Here is a 15,097-nt window from a genome sequence, read left to right on the forward strand (position 1 = left end):
TAACCCAAAATCTCAGTTTGAGTTTCTTAGACTCTCCTTCGTATAGTTATCAACGTCACTCTTCTTAACCCATATAATACTCATAGTACTTTGAGTATTTGGGTGTGTGTGTGTAATCTTATCCCAGGATGATTTGGTTTGTGGTTGGTACATTTGCTGTGCAATCCTGTAGTTATCTACTCAGAAGTAAGCACCACTAAATTCAATGGGGCATACTCCCAGGAATGTGGGTACTGGTCTCAGAAGGTGAGATAAACAAAATATGTAGGGTGACGCTGGGCAGAGTAGATATATAGCAAATAAATAAATATCTTCCATTTTGCCTCTTTTTCATGGAAAGTCAAGGCCTGCATAAAAGGTAGGATAGGGCAAGAATTCTGTTTGGTTCATTTGTTTGCTTTTACAAGAACTCATTTGTTTGCTTTTACAAGAACTCACAAACCCCCACAAATTTCTTCATAAATGGAATGGAAGGAACTTAAGATGTAAAAGGTTTAATGACAGGAGAAATCAATACTGTCAGATTCACCTATCCAGAAAGAAGGCTTTGAGTGCTGAGGCCTTACAAGTCTGGCTCTGAATTCCTATGTATTGAACAATGTTTGTGGTACTGACTTAGAGTTACCACTGGGTTAATTTGGTGCTTTTTTTCATGGATGGCGATGAAGTTTAAGGCTTCTCATCTTAAACAACTATACAATAAGCAGGTACAGCATGCTCCTTTCCAAGTGGAAGTATCTTGTACATATTGGCTGGTGCAGATAAGTAAGAATTTATTTATTTATTTAAAACATTTGCATCCCGCCCTATATCACTAGGATCTCATTCCATTTGGTTCATTTAAAAACAAAACAAAAAATGTATCAACATTTACAAATTAGTTAATAAATGAGATGGAAAGGAGTTCAATTTTAAAAAAAAAATCTGGAAGAATGTGCAACTAACAAATTCATCCATTCCCTACCCAACGCCGTAGCTAGACCTAAGGTTTATCCCAGGATCATCCAGGGTTCGTCCCTGCCTGAGCACTGGATGCCCTGTGTGGCACTTAGATGAACAGGTTTGACCTCAGGACAATCCTGGAATAAACCTTAGGTCTAGCTATGGCCTAAGTGTCAGCAATATTGGGTATGTTCAAATACTGAGTATGTATGCATGAAATCATTATGAATAAGTACAATGTCATGCCTGCTTGAGATTGGACTTACAGTTTGTGTGTGGGCGAGCAGAACAGATCAGGGCTAGAGATGTGTGGGACCCACCTGAGAAAAATCACCAAGGATCATAGGGCATGTCTACACCATAGGGTGTAGAGGGAGGGAGGGGGAGGATTGCGGACTTACCTGCTTCCGTGATCCTCCCCTAGCACCTTGATGGCTGGGTGACATCCCAGAAGGAAAGAGGGATGCGGTGGCAGCCATTTTTTCAAACAAGGGAGAAGAGTGCAATTGTGCTCCTCCATAACAGTGAGTAAAACAAACAAACAAAACCCATCCCCTCCCCACCCCCGATGGGCACAGACTGCCCCCACGCAGCTCTGTGCCCATTTTAAGAGCTCCGCTACTTGCGAGGAGGAAGGGACGACCTGGGACTAATGGCCACATGGTCCACACTCCTCAGGATAGTCCTGGGACTATGGAAAAATTGGGTTTTCCATGGTTCCTGATATCCTGGGGAAAGTCCCTGGTCATTGGGGGTTGCCCCCATGGGATCCCCTGTGCGCCATTTGGACACAAAGGGATGATCCAGTGATGACTCTGGGATATACGCATGGTGTAAACATGCCCATAGAGATTTTTCTGTACCTTGAAATTCCAAGAATATTGCAACTTCCATCAAACCTTGTACGGATGCTTTGCCTGAACAGGACTCCCCCTGCTCTGCAAGCTCAGCTGCAATTTCATGTTACGTGAAATGTGATTACCTTGGAGGAGGAATAGTATTTCACTATCTCCATTCCTCACCTCCCACCCCCTGCCCCCGAACTACAGTTCAATAGTGGCTCAGCAGCCGTGATTCATTTTTGGTATCAAGAAACTTTTCTTATAATGTCATATATCCAAAGCAATGCACAATCCTAGAATGTCGATATTGGGTTCCAACAATACGTTAGGGAAAGGGACAATCACTTTTGTCACTTCCTAGCATCCTCTTAATTTCCCTTTGTTCTTAATTGTTGTTACCTGACAATGAAATTTCAAAGACCAAGCCAATTAACTTCTCTTCCTATCAGTCTACATTTTTTTGTGTGCCTGCCCCAAACACATTTCTTCCTACCAATACAAGAGAACAAATATTTCATTATATTAGAAGAGGGATGTGTTGTGTTGTGTTGTGTTGAAGGGGAAATTCTGCCAATTGCAATTTCTTCCATCAATGCAGCGATCTGAAGGGAAAAGCCCATTTTTCTTCTAATACAGGGATAGGCAACCTGGTGCCTACCTCACAGAGTTGTTGTGAGGATAATATGGTGAGGAGGAGGTCTATGTAAGCCCCCTTGGGTTTCTGGCAAGAGGGGGGGGGAAAGGAGGGATATAAATGTAATAATAATTTTAAAAAGGCAGCCAAGAAATAGTTTACATAAAGAAATAAATTCTGAAATGCATCCATTCTGCTTTGTATGCAAGGATTGGGTTTGTTCTGCTTCATGCCACCCTGAAATGGATTTTATTTTTTAGAACTTTGGGGGAAATGCAGCTCTGATCACCTTGATGATAAGCATGGCCTTCAGTTGACCTCCAACAAAGCCTCCAAGGGTGTAGCTTTCAACTTCAGCTTTTTTCTTGATTACCCTTCACTTACGCTTGATTGCCCCAGTCCCGCTTGCAATATCTCAGTGGGCTAAGAGGACCTTTCGGCACACCACTGCTTAGATCTCATGATTGCTTAAATTGGGTATCTCTTTCCAAGTCCACATGATTGCCGAGTATGACGCTATCAAGAAGTCCCTGAGAAAGCAAGTAACCACTGTGCAGTAAGTGCCGGAAATGCAAGTTTGGATTTTAGCCAGAGCAAGAGAATTGAGTGGGAAATGATGATCATTAACAAGACTTTGATTAGCAACTGGAAGGTATGGTGTGTGAATGCATATTAAAAAATAGAAACACATTTCTTATATGCCAAACCTGTACCTTTGTATCATATTCTTTTTTCTTTTCTTTTTTAGGTTTGTATCATATTCTTGGTTTTTTAGGTTCTGGGGTTAGAAATGCATGCCTGTTTCAACTTGGTGCACCATTTGCATGTCTTTTCTCAATGCAGTGCTTCTGCTGGGAACATTTCTTCTTTTCTGAACACTCAAAAAGCCCATCTTTCATACCTGGGGAAATGTAATTGATCATCCACTAGAACACCCATTCTAATTAGAAGTGACCTGTGCAAATACTGCATTTAGCTCCAGAGGCCCCACAATGCATTGCTTCACCTTCTGCGGTCAGCTGGGGAAGCAGACAGGACCTTTTTTCTTACAGTACCAGGGCTATGAAACCTCCTTAGGAAATTTCCCTTGGCTCTCTACCTTTGAACCTTCAGATGAGCCATTAAGACCTTTGTATTTTGCCTGGCTTCTCATGTGGATTGAATTTACAAATGCTGAAGCCATTTTCACAGGAATGCTGCAGGAGTCACTTTCCTGCACGTTTAGCTATATTTAATTTTAAAATGTGGCATATACCAAAAAAAAAAAAGGCTATCCAACCCACCAACATGGGTGTAATATGTCGTTCTTTAGTAGCTGAGCTCTCTTGAACCTTAAGAAATGCATCTTTTATCACCCAGATGATGACTGGCTTTCAGTTGACTTCAGGGGTTAGTTGTCTGTGCTTCTATTTTCTGAGGCATTTTAAAATGAATTGTTGAAATACAGGTTGGTGTTGCTGCTGTGTGGGATTAATTTGCTGCATTTTTCTTGTATAATTTTTAGATTGCTATGATTTTAGGAATTGTGTTGTGCCAAAAAAGTAATAAAAGCCTCATTGAACTCAGTGGAACATACTTCTGAGTAGACATGTATAGGACAGCACTGTATTATAGCTGCAATCCTATGCAGCTACCTGAGAGTACGTCCCCTTGAGCATACTCTGACATCTAAGTAAGCATGCGTAGGCTTGCGGTGTAAGAATGAAGCTGTCTGCTAAATTTACTCCAGTGAGACGATAGTGTAGGAGTAAGCGCCAACATGCCCCAGGCACCTTTCTTGGTGGCCGGCGAAGTCCCCTTCCACTTTTTAAAATAAATCAACACATTTTCTGCCTGGCAGCTGGGATTGCTGTGAAATAGCTTTCTGCATGTGTGTACAACTCAACCGTTTCTTGTGTTGGGGCTCAGTCCTCCTAGTCAGTCTTTTGCGAAGGTTTCTTGTCTGTTGCCATGCCTCCCATGGCAGCCACTTTGTGGTGGTGCCCAGGACAATTTTTTTAAAATTGCCAAACATGCCCAGGGATTAAAACCCCATGCGATAGTTCATAGAATCATAGAATAGCAGAGTTGGAAGGGGACTACAAGGCCATCGAGTCCATGTGTGTGTGTAATAGTGGAGTGTGTGATAGTGAAGTGATAGTGCTCTCTGTGGGCCTTGCTAGACCTACCGGGTGTTCCGTGGTTGAGGAGGGGTGAAAGCGAGTTTTCCTGTATAGGTGTGATGCCTCATGGTCCACACGTTGCGTGGGTTATTCCGGTTTGGAGGGGGGTGTTTGTGGGAGTTTGCTCCGGTTGTGGTGCTGTCGGGTTGAGCATGGGATGCGCAGCCACACCGGCCTGATTTTTTTTGGGGGGGGGGTTCGTCCGCAGCACGATTTGCGCAAGTGCGAAAGAGCACAATCCGTGGTGGTTGGCAGCGGCGGCGGCGGCTGAAGTGCCGCTGCTGCTTTTGTTGCACTCCCCCCCCCATGGGCTGGGCACAGGGGAGCCAGTTGGCATTGGAGGATGACCCACAGGGGGCGTGGGCAGTGGTGGCAGGAGGATGGGAAAGAGTGGCATTGTTGAGTAGCAACATTGACAAGGCAGAGATGCTGTCATTTGCTTTCAGGGGTGATGACAGATGTATTGTGATCCGAGGACAGTCGTCTGCATGTGCACTCTGCGCCTACATCTCCCATCTGGCCTCTGAGTTTTTCCGGCGATGACCGGCCCTGCACCCTTCCCCCTCATCCCACGGAGCCAACCCACATTATGGTTCCTCACACGCTGGTACTCTGTCTGCATGCCCTTGGTTTTAGTGCAACACTCTTCTGCGGTTCGTTTATGGCCTCTCTTGCCCGTCTCCTGTGCCACTTGTTGGAACACATTAAAGTTGCGGTGGCTAGCCCTTAGCTGCTCTTGTATCCTCTGTTCTCCCCAAATGTCCAACAGATCTAGAATCTCCTGGTGCCGCCAAGTGACCCTCCTCCCCTTCGGAGCCATTCCTGATACCTACACACGGGCCAAGCAGAAAGAAGGGGGGCTCGTCAGTTTCCACACCAGCGGAGGTGCGAAACTGGTGTCAGCAGTCTGTCACCGTCACTCTGCCCCACCCCCAGCAAATACAGTCAGAAGGATAGGGGAGTGTATTGACACAGTGCAAAGGGGCCCCAGGGCACGTACCCACCCCCTTGGCTGATGCTTCCCTGACCTTCCACCTGCCGCTGCGTGGCCAATGGAAGATGGCCGCCCACCCTTGCCTGTTGCCCCCTTAAACGCAGCTGCCGCGTACCCACATCAATAGGCACACAGCCCTGCCTGCCTCTACCGTGCCTGTCATTCCCCACTCGCCTTTGTATCATCCGCACAGCCTAAACCACCAGCATTAGGATGGGACCTGTGGCTGCCCACCTCGACAGTCCACCAACTTCCCATTACAGTTGGATGCCCGCCTTCTCGAAAAGTTACCCACACAGAGGTAACAAGCTCCACATATCCCACACATCCACAACACCCCCCAACAACTCACCAGTTTTTCAGTCGTCCGTTCGTGCGCAAAGCAGACCCGATTAGTAAACAAAACAAAAAAATGCTGCGCCGCTGCCACAGCTGCACACGGGGCACAAATGGAAGATGAGGTTTGGCCGAAACCGCTGGCCACCCCCCTTAGCGTACCTTCTTCCTGACCAGTGCTGACCTCGCCGGAAACCACGCTGACCTCATTTCGTCCCAGACCTCTGCCGCCCATATCCAAATTAGCACGCACTGATAGGAAAAAAGTGGGCTTAAAGCCGTTTCATAAAACACAGCACAACAGAGGTTTCACCACAGGATGAACACGAATCCTGGTGAACATCATGTGGACCTGTAAGGATGACGCCGGTATGTAACACACGCTACAGCCCCATCTAGCAACGGCCTGTGTGTTTGTGTGTGTAATAGTGGAGTGTGTAAGAAAGAAATAAGAGGTGAGACACAATCATTGGGTGAACCTGGGGCATTTTAATGTAACACTTAACAGGGTCTGCAAGGTGTCTTTGTAGGAAGCTGATCCTAATGTTTTGTAGGCCACTAGTCTTCCCTGTCTCTGGATGAGCCTAATCCTGGCCAAGGAAAAGATGGGCTATTGCTCCCATCCTTTCTCTTAAGCCTCACCTTGTGGCGAAAGGGGGGCATTCTTGTGTCAACTACTCAAAGGCCTTAGCTAGACCTAACATTTATCCCGGGATCATCCCTGCCTGCTCCCGGGATATCCTGTGTGTCATTTACATGAACAGGGATGACCCTGAGACGATCCCGGGATAAACCTTAGGTCTAGCTAAGGCCTGAGTGTCACCCAGTTGGCCATACAATTCTAGGCAGGAGACCCAAATCACTCCAAAGGTGATCCTTATCCAGCCTAAGAGGTCCCATAGCGTGACTCAGGAATCACGAGTCACCTTTAGCATCCTCTGAGTGCTCACTGAGCCTGCTGCCTATCTAAAAAACAACAACTCACACATTCTTGTCAAAAGTAACCAGTTATCGTAGTTTGCAGCCCTCAGTAATACAATCTTCACATCCCTGAACACTCAGGGCAGAATAGGTTGAAAAACTGCCTGCTCTTGCCAACATTCAGATAGTCAATCAATTCCTAATCTGCCCCCAGAAAGGGCAGCCCCTGTTTTATAAGGTATGTACCTTCCATAAAGGTCTAAAACCCTCCCTTGCACCCAGATGTGTTTGAATGGGGTGCTGTTGAAAGGATTGAATTTCCAAGGTGCTCTTAGCCATGACCGGGAAGGAACGGCAATTCTCAGAAAGCAACACAATAATGCCATTGCATGCAGCCCTATTGGCATGCATGTACCAACATTACAAGCCAGGGGAGAATTTTCAGAAGCAGATGCCCTCCTTTTCCTGAGTGATTCCCGGGGAAGCTTGCAGATACTGAGGCAAAAAGACTTTGCTGGGCCAATCCTGAATTGCCATCAGACAGCTGACTAGGGAAACCAGGGAATTTATTTGTATAAACTCTCAGATCTCTTTGTTTGTTCATTATGATGGGGGGAAACCCCCACCAATGATTCTTCATCTCTTAAAAACAACAATACCCTCATTTGTTTGCTACAAGACATGTTGTCTTATCTCTATAATATGCACCAAACTGCTGACGATTATCACAACTACCTTCTGGTTGTGCATTTAATTAGGGTCACACTTCTTTTAATTTCATGGGCGCTCACTTGCTAATTGCCTCTTTTTGATGAGTACAGACTTATTTGGGGGAACTGCTAAATGTTCCTTGGATGTTTTTAATAAAGGCTAATGAACAATTGCCTGTGTTATGACAATAAAAAGGCAGTGGTCCCTGCAAGCCACTTCTGTGTCTGAAATCATAGAACTGAAAGGATGGGTACAAAGAACGAGGGGTCATTTAGATGAATAACTTAGAGGATTTGTGTCTAAAGCAATGATCTGAAGATAATTCTGGGGTAAAAAGGAATTAACTACTTGTTTAAGTGTAGTGTTCAAGATATGCAGTGAGTCTAGTCCTGCTAACATTTAAAAACATAAGAAGAGCCGTGCTGAATCAGACCAAGGGTGCATCTGGTCCAGCACTCTGTTCACACAGCGGCCAACCAGCAGTTGATCAGGAACCCACAAGCAGGACATGGCTGCAACAGCAACCTCCTAACCATGTTCCCCAGCAGCAGGCTATATAGGCTTAATGTCTCTGATACTGGAGGTAGCACCCAGCCATCAGGACTAGTAGCCATTGATAGCCTTCTTTAAAAGCCATCCGAATTGGTGGCCGTCATCACATCTTGTGGTAGGTTTGCCATTGCTAAGGCCCATTCAAAACAATAGGACTTAATGTTGTTATGACTCACTTCCTTGTACCATTGGTTTCAATGGGACTGACATCACTACCAATGTTTTGGTGGGGATTGAAACCAATGTTTTTAAGAGAATTGAAAATAGTTTGAAACATACACCACTTCCCTCTCACTATTTCTGTCAGCTCTGGTCAAAAATATTTGTCAGGTTTCATGGTGCAAAAGCCTGCTCAACCGAGATTAAACTGCAGAGAGTCCAAGTTCAATCCCCAGCATCTCCAGGTAGGACTAGGAAGGAACTCTGCCTGAAACCCTGGAAACCCCCTTCCAGTCAGTGTTAACAAGACTGGGCTAGATAGCCCAATGGTCTGACTCAGTATTAGGCAGCTTCCTACATGTGTAATACCATGAGCAGCAATTCTTGGAAAACCCATAAAAGTTCCTAAGACAAATCAAGCACTTGTTCTGCTAGTTCCACATAGGGCTCCCAGGGGAGACTGGTTTGCACTGGTGGTATTGCCTGGAAAGACTGGATCACATAGGGCCCAGTAAGGTCATGTCTGATGTGGCCAGGCCTCTCAGGACCTTGGACAGATCACTGGCTGAAACTCACCTGCAAAGAGAAGTTGTCTGAGCAACATACAGAGGCCTTCTGAAGCCTCCTATGGACCTGCTGTTAATTCTGCCCACTTTGAGGAGCTGTCTACTTCTTAATGGGCCATTGTTCAAACCTGCAACTCTTGGTTCCTATGGGGTTGCATTAGGCTGACACCTTCTGTGTCCAAGGAGTCTGGTAAAACCATGTCCTTTGGCCTGGAAGTCCCTATAGTAAATGATGATGAAGTCTTCTACCCCTCTAGTCCTCCTTGGAGCCAGTGGGTTTATCAAGGTCAGAGAACACAGCACTGTCCTACTGCCTTCTTGCCACCCATAAAGTCCTGAGCAGGAGCAGCAATGGTGATGAGAGTGGGGAAAGGGTTCCCCCTCCCTCTGCCTCTCTTTCCTCCTTCCCTCTCCATCATTGCCCAGAATAATGGCAGTGGACTCTGGCAGGGGGAGTTAATTGAAGGGCTTTTGTAGCTGCACTTTCATTCATCAGTACCCCTGACTTCAATTTCCTACTTGATAGCTGCCCTGCAGCACAGTTCTGACAACTGTCAACTTAGCTTGCAGTCTTTGGGCTGAACTAAGCCTTCCTGTAATCACACCTAGCTGAGCTAGGTGTGATTGTCGACTCTAATCTTTTGCAAGCATGCATGACCCAAATTTGGATCAGGACCATGGTGCTTCAGAAGAGGAGAGTTTAAGCTTTGTCAACTCCTGTTTTTGTCCTGAAATTCCTGGAATCAGTGGAGACAGTTTTCTTTCCTTTTTAAAACCCACTATAAGGGAAGTAGGGTGGAATTTGGGTTTGAAAATGGAGAGGAAGGAACTTCAACCCTCCTCTCCCAAAACACCTTGGTCCTGATCCAAATTGGGATTGTGCATGTTTGCAAAAGAGTATGAGAGATCATCATGCGTGGCTCAGGTATGTGTGATTAAACAAACAACTCACTTACCTGGTACTCTGGGAGTAAGTCCCACTCCACTAAGGGTGTATATGTGTGCTTACTTCTGTGTGTAGTATTGCACTCTCAGTCATCAGCAGTTTGGCAGAAAATAGGTTTACAGCTTATATGCATCTTATATGATTTTCAGCATGCTAGTGATGCCTAGGAAACATTGTTCCTGGGCAGGAAGTATTGTAGTGTTCAAGGATATTGCCCTGTTATCATGGTAATTTTAAGCACCAACCAAATTCCTTGTATTAATTCGTATTACTGCTGTGAAAGCAAAGCGTTTAGTGCATTGCCCTCAATTTATTTCACAAATCTTCTTCCATGTCTTTTCCTTTTCTTTTATCCAGCTTTATGTGGGAGATTTCACTTTCGGCACTGCCAGTTGTCACAGTTTAAAGTGAACCAAGCAATCTCAAGGCTTCTTAAAACCCACATGATAAAGCATGGCTTCTTAGTTATTGAAAATGTAATTTTCTATCTCTTGGGAATGCAAAGAAGTGCTGTCATGTCTAATCAATAGGCAGAAACAAAAAAAAATTACTAAGAAGGATGGGCATTAGTTTAATTCCATAATTTTGCAGGATTGACTCACACTTTATCCTTTGAGGCCGGCTGGCTGAAACTTGACTTGCCACAACGACCTTAGAAAGCCAAATTCCTTCAGAGGTTTGCCAATGGATAAATGAATTCCTTGTTTTTGAGGTCTTGGTTATAATGATTTCTTTGCTGGATTTGGTTCTGTATTATTATTGAAACGCTGTTTAAAAAGACATGCACAGTTCTGGCTCACAAAACCCACATTGTTTCACCTGATATTAAAGGCATAAGAGAAGGATCAGTGATGCAATGAGATGTTAGAGATTCCTTTACACTCACAGACATCTGCACCTATAGGTGTTTCTCTGAAAGTCCAGGAGCAGGTTTTGTGTTCAAAATTCCTCACGTTTCTTTCTCTGTACTTAGATGTGCCATACTTTAAGGAGCCATTAACATTATCAAGGGCAGGCAAAATGGTTTAACATGCATGGGATCACGTCATTACCTGCCTACAGTTCTTCTTAAGTCCACCTTCTTTCAAGAATATCCTTGTGGAAAGATGTTTCTAAAGCAGGGGCATTGAAACTGACTAAACTAGCATCTTGATTTGGACAATTCTGAATCTTACTAGAGCTGAGTCAAAACCAAACATAAAAGTCAACACACCTAGTCATTCATTCATTCTCTCTCTCTCTCTCTCTCTCTCTCTCTCTCTCTCTCTCTCTCACACACACACACACACACACACACACACACATTCAGTTTTCACACATAAGATATACAACTGCATATAGGGGTGTACAGAAAACTGGAATGGATTCAAATGAGTTCAGATTTCTATGAATCCAACCTGCCTATTCTCCAGTGGACTGGCTTTTCTGAATCATGCAGATTCAGCGGACTGTTTTTTATGCTTTTAGGGGTGAATTTGCATTAGCACTAATTTACATCCATTAATGCACATTAGCACCTTTGCAGATGTGCACAAGCATGCATTAGCACTAATGGGCATATGCGCTAATGCCAGTAGAATGAAATTCTGGTTTAAAATAATGGATTTAACAAAGTCTGTACATCCCTCCTTGCACACAATACACATGCAGCGCATACTCTCAGACATACCCAGCCTCACACAGACACATCCTTTTGAAAATACATCCTATAACATGGAAAGCAAGTTTTGCTTTTTTAAAGCCTCCTTTTGCATCATGGAGCCTGATGGTTGTGTGGAGGTGTGTGTGTGTGTGTGTGTGTGTGTGCGTGCGTTTGTTTGTGTGCTTTTTGGAGGGGCGGTCACAGCATTCAAGGAACAATAGGTTTGGCCTTTGCTTCCCAGCAGTGACACTCCCTGAAAATGTCTGCTACATAGCAATTAGGCTTCTTTTAAAAAGCATGACTGCTGTGTTGGGGCAGAGGGGAAGCCGTGGGCAAGACAGGGAGCCTCCGGGGGGCCACATATGGGCCGTACGTGTGGGGTTCCCCACCCCCTGCTGTAGAAGGTTGCCTGCTCTATGCTTGCAGACTTCACCTGCGATTTAGCGCAACATTGCAATTCCCTCCAAGTGAGTACCATGAGCAGCAGGTTTCCTTTTGCAGGAAATGTTTCTGGCCATTCTAGCACAGTGTAGGGAACTATTATTATTATTATTATTATTATTATTATTATTATTATTATTATTATTTTATATAGCACCATCAATGTACATGGTGCTGTACAGAGTAAAACAGTAAATAGCAAGACCCTGCCGCATAGGCTTACATTCTAATAAAATCATAATAAAACAATAAGGAGGGGAAGATAATGCAAACAGGCACAAGGTAGGGTAAACAGGCACTGGGTAGGGTAAAACTAACAGTATAAAGTCAGAACAAAATCAAGTTTTAAAAGCTTTAGGAAAAAGAAAAGTTTTTAGCTGAGCTTTAAAAGCTGTGGTTGAACTTGTAGTTCTCAAATGTTCTGGAAGAGCGTTCCAGGCGTAAGGGGCAGCAGAAGAAAATGGACGAAGCAAGGGAAGTAGAGACCCTTGGGCAGGCGAGAAGCATGGCATCAGAGGAGCGAAGAGCACGAGCGGGGCAATAGTGTGAGATGAGAGAGGAGAGATAGGAAGGAGCTAGACAGTGAAAAGCTTTGTAGGTCAACAGGAGAAGTTTATATTGGATTCTGAAGTGAATTGGAAGCCAAACTGATTCACAACTCAACAAGACACCACCCTTATATACAGATACTGTTCAACTCCTGTTGGAAAATGTTTTATCCAACATCGTTTTCCTATTTTAGTCTCACTGATACTATTCACTCATTTGCCCTCCAGATGGAGATGGAACATGTTCCCTGTTCCTGGCCCTGCCCTTGTGATCCCTACACCTGCTCAACTCCTTTGACTAGGGTCACCTCCAGGTCTTTTGGGAGCACTTGGGCCAGACACCCTCAATGTGCCTCCTCTCTCAGTGAGTCTAGCAATACCACTGCTATTGTCACCAGTTGCTATTGCTCCTCTGTCTCTCTCTCTCTCTGGCCATGGCTAGACCAGGCCTATATCCCGGGATTGTCCTGGGATCATCCCTGTGCATCCAAATGACACACAGGGGATCCCGGGAGCAGGCAGGGATGACTCCTCCATTTGCCTTAGGTGTAGCTATATACAACAGTTACCACTTGCTTGTTTGATGGGCAGAGAGCCAGTGAGCAAGTAGACAATAGCACCAGAACAAGAGGTAGGTGAACAAGCAGGTTGCTTGTTGCTTAATGGAGAGGATGAGCAATTCCAAGGGGCTCTTGTCAGGGAGTCTCTGCTGGGGTGTGGGGCCTTGATGCCAGCCTTGCTTCTGACCTCCGTGCATTTGGTGAAGGTATAAAGAGATAGCCGGCTAGACTCATGTAGCTTCCTCCATTCCCAGTTGCACAGTCCTCCCCCCACCCCATCATTTGGAGAAGTCTGCATGTGGACATCTGGATTTCAGACCTTCACCAAACACACACATTAGTCCCTGGGGTGGATCCAGTTTGGGGCTTCACTGTGGGAACAAGTACAGGAGGTGTGGTCCCCTTTCCCTTGCATGCATTGAGCCTCCACATAGAGGGTTAATGAGTGAACAGGGCTTTTTCTACAACGGGGAAAGGAAACTTAATTTCTCTATTGGAAACTCTGAAAGCAGTGACTGTACAGCAGGGCCGGCCATACGTTAGATTGCTGGAAGGTAGTGATAGATCTCCCAGTGATTTGCAATAGATCAACAAGGCTTTCTGACTCCCAGTCATTTAACAACAGCAAGCAAACTCTTTCCCCCTCTACTAATTTAGGCTGCTGAAATCAAGGGAGCTTGGGGGGAAAGCAAGAGTAGATTTGTCTGTGAAGGGATTTGTGTGTGAGCTCCAGCTCTGCTACTGAAAATCACCATCATCAACAACAACATAATCATTATCCTGGGCTGACCATGTGCTCAGAAGCACCTTCTTCTGCAATTCTATATCTGCTTTCTTGAACTACTATGGCTCCAGTTGGTATACCTTGGGGTTCTGGTAGAAATAAAGTAGTTCCTATGTCTAAAATCTGTGCAGCCCTGCCATATAGCATCACCTAGCATACTGATAACACCAAGGGTTAAATCAATCACTTCTTCAGCAAGAGTGGCTTGATTTCTTTTTTGCAGTATGCTGTGTGAATATGCCTCTACACTCACAAAATCAGTCTTTGGCCTGTGATGCTCATCGTATTCCCCCTCTCCATCCATGTCACGTGTGCGTGCTTGTGAGAGGAGCAATGTTTGGAATCTTCACTATCCCATGCATCAGACTATAACCCACCATGATATTCGAGCCGATTGTCCCTATTTGAGCCCATGCTGAACTCCACACAACCAAATCTACACGTGCACAGCTGAGTTAAGCTTGGCACAATTGTGATCAACTCGCAGTCCAACTAAAATGTAGACAGAGGTGGAATACAACTTCTCCTTGCACAGAACAACAGCCACTGTATGCTGGAGTCATCATGTGAATTTGGCTCTCAGGAAGTGGTATCCAATCTGAAATATAAGCTACTTTCCGTTAGAGATGTCTATATTATCAGGGCCAGGCAAAGCTGGTAATAGGCCCAGGCCAGATGAGAAACGGCTCATTAAGTATTTTTTTTAATCAGTTCTAAATACATATGAACTAGAATGATTTATAAAAAAAGGTAATAGCAAGCACTTTTATTCAAGATGTATATAAGACATCACTTCTTCACATTCAGAAATGCTTTACGTGCTTTTCTTTGGGCAATTTCATCATCAACAACAGAAAAATCAAGCAACTTTTCCTTGTCAATGGCAGGGGGACTCGGAGTTGGCCCCCTCAAAATCGTAGGCCCATGCCAACTGGCCCCACTGGCCCCCCTCTGCCCAGCCCTGTACATGATTATTTTAAAAGTGTGCCAAAAATAGGAAAAGTGATGCCTTGCAGATACGTAAACTAGTCTTCCCATTCTTCATGTCCATTGGCCATAATGGCTAGGACATATGGGAGTTGTCATCCAAAATATCTGGAGAGCACCAGGTTTCAGGCCATGTGTTACTGTGTGCCACACATACACATATTTTATTATAGTTTTATCTATGTGCAAATAATGAAGATATTTCCTCATATTCCAAATACTGGCATAAATCAAAAGGCAATTATATTTGGTATTGCTTTAGGCTTGGTTTCGTTTCTATGGTATTTAAATGTATAAACAACCATGTAATTATTTGAATTTTTCACGGCTTGCATTCTGTTTGACAATAATGATATTATTGCGGAGTAAT

The sequence above is a fragment of the Elgaria multicarinata genome, chromosome 4, assembly GCF_023053635.1.
Source record: "Elgaria multicarinata webbii isolate HBS135686 ecotype San Diego chromosome 4, rElgMul1.1.pri, whole genome shotgun sequence".
NCBI lineage: Eukaryota > Metazoa > Chordata > Lepidosauria > Squamata > Anguidae > Elgaria > Elgaria multicarinata.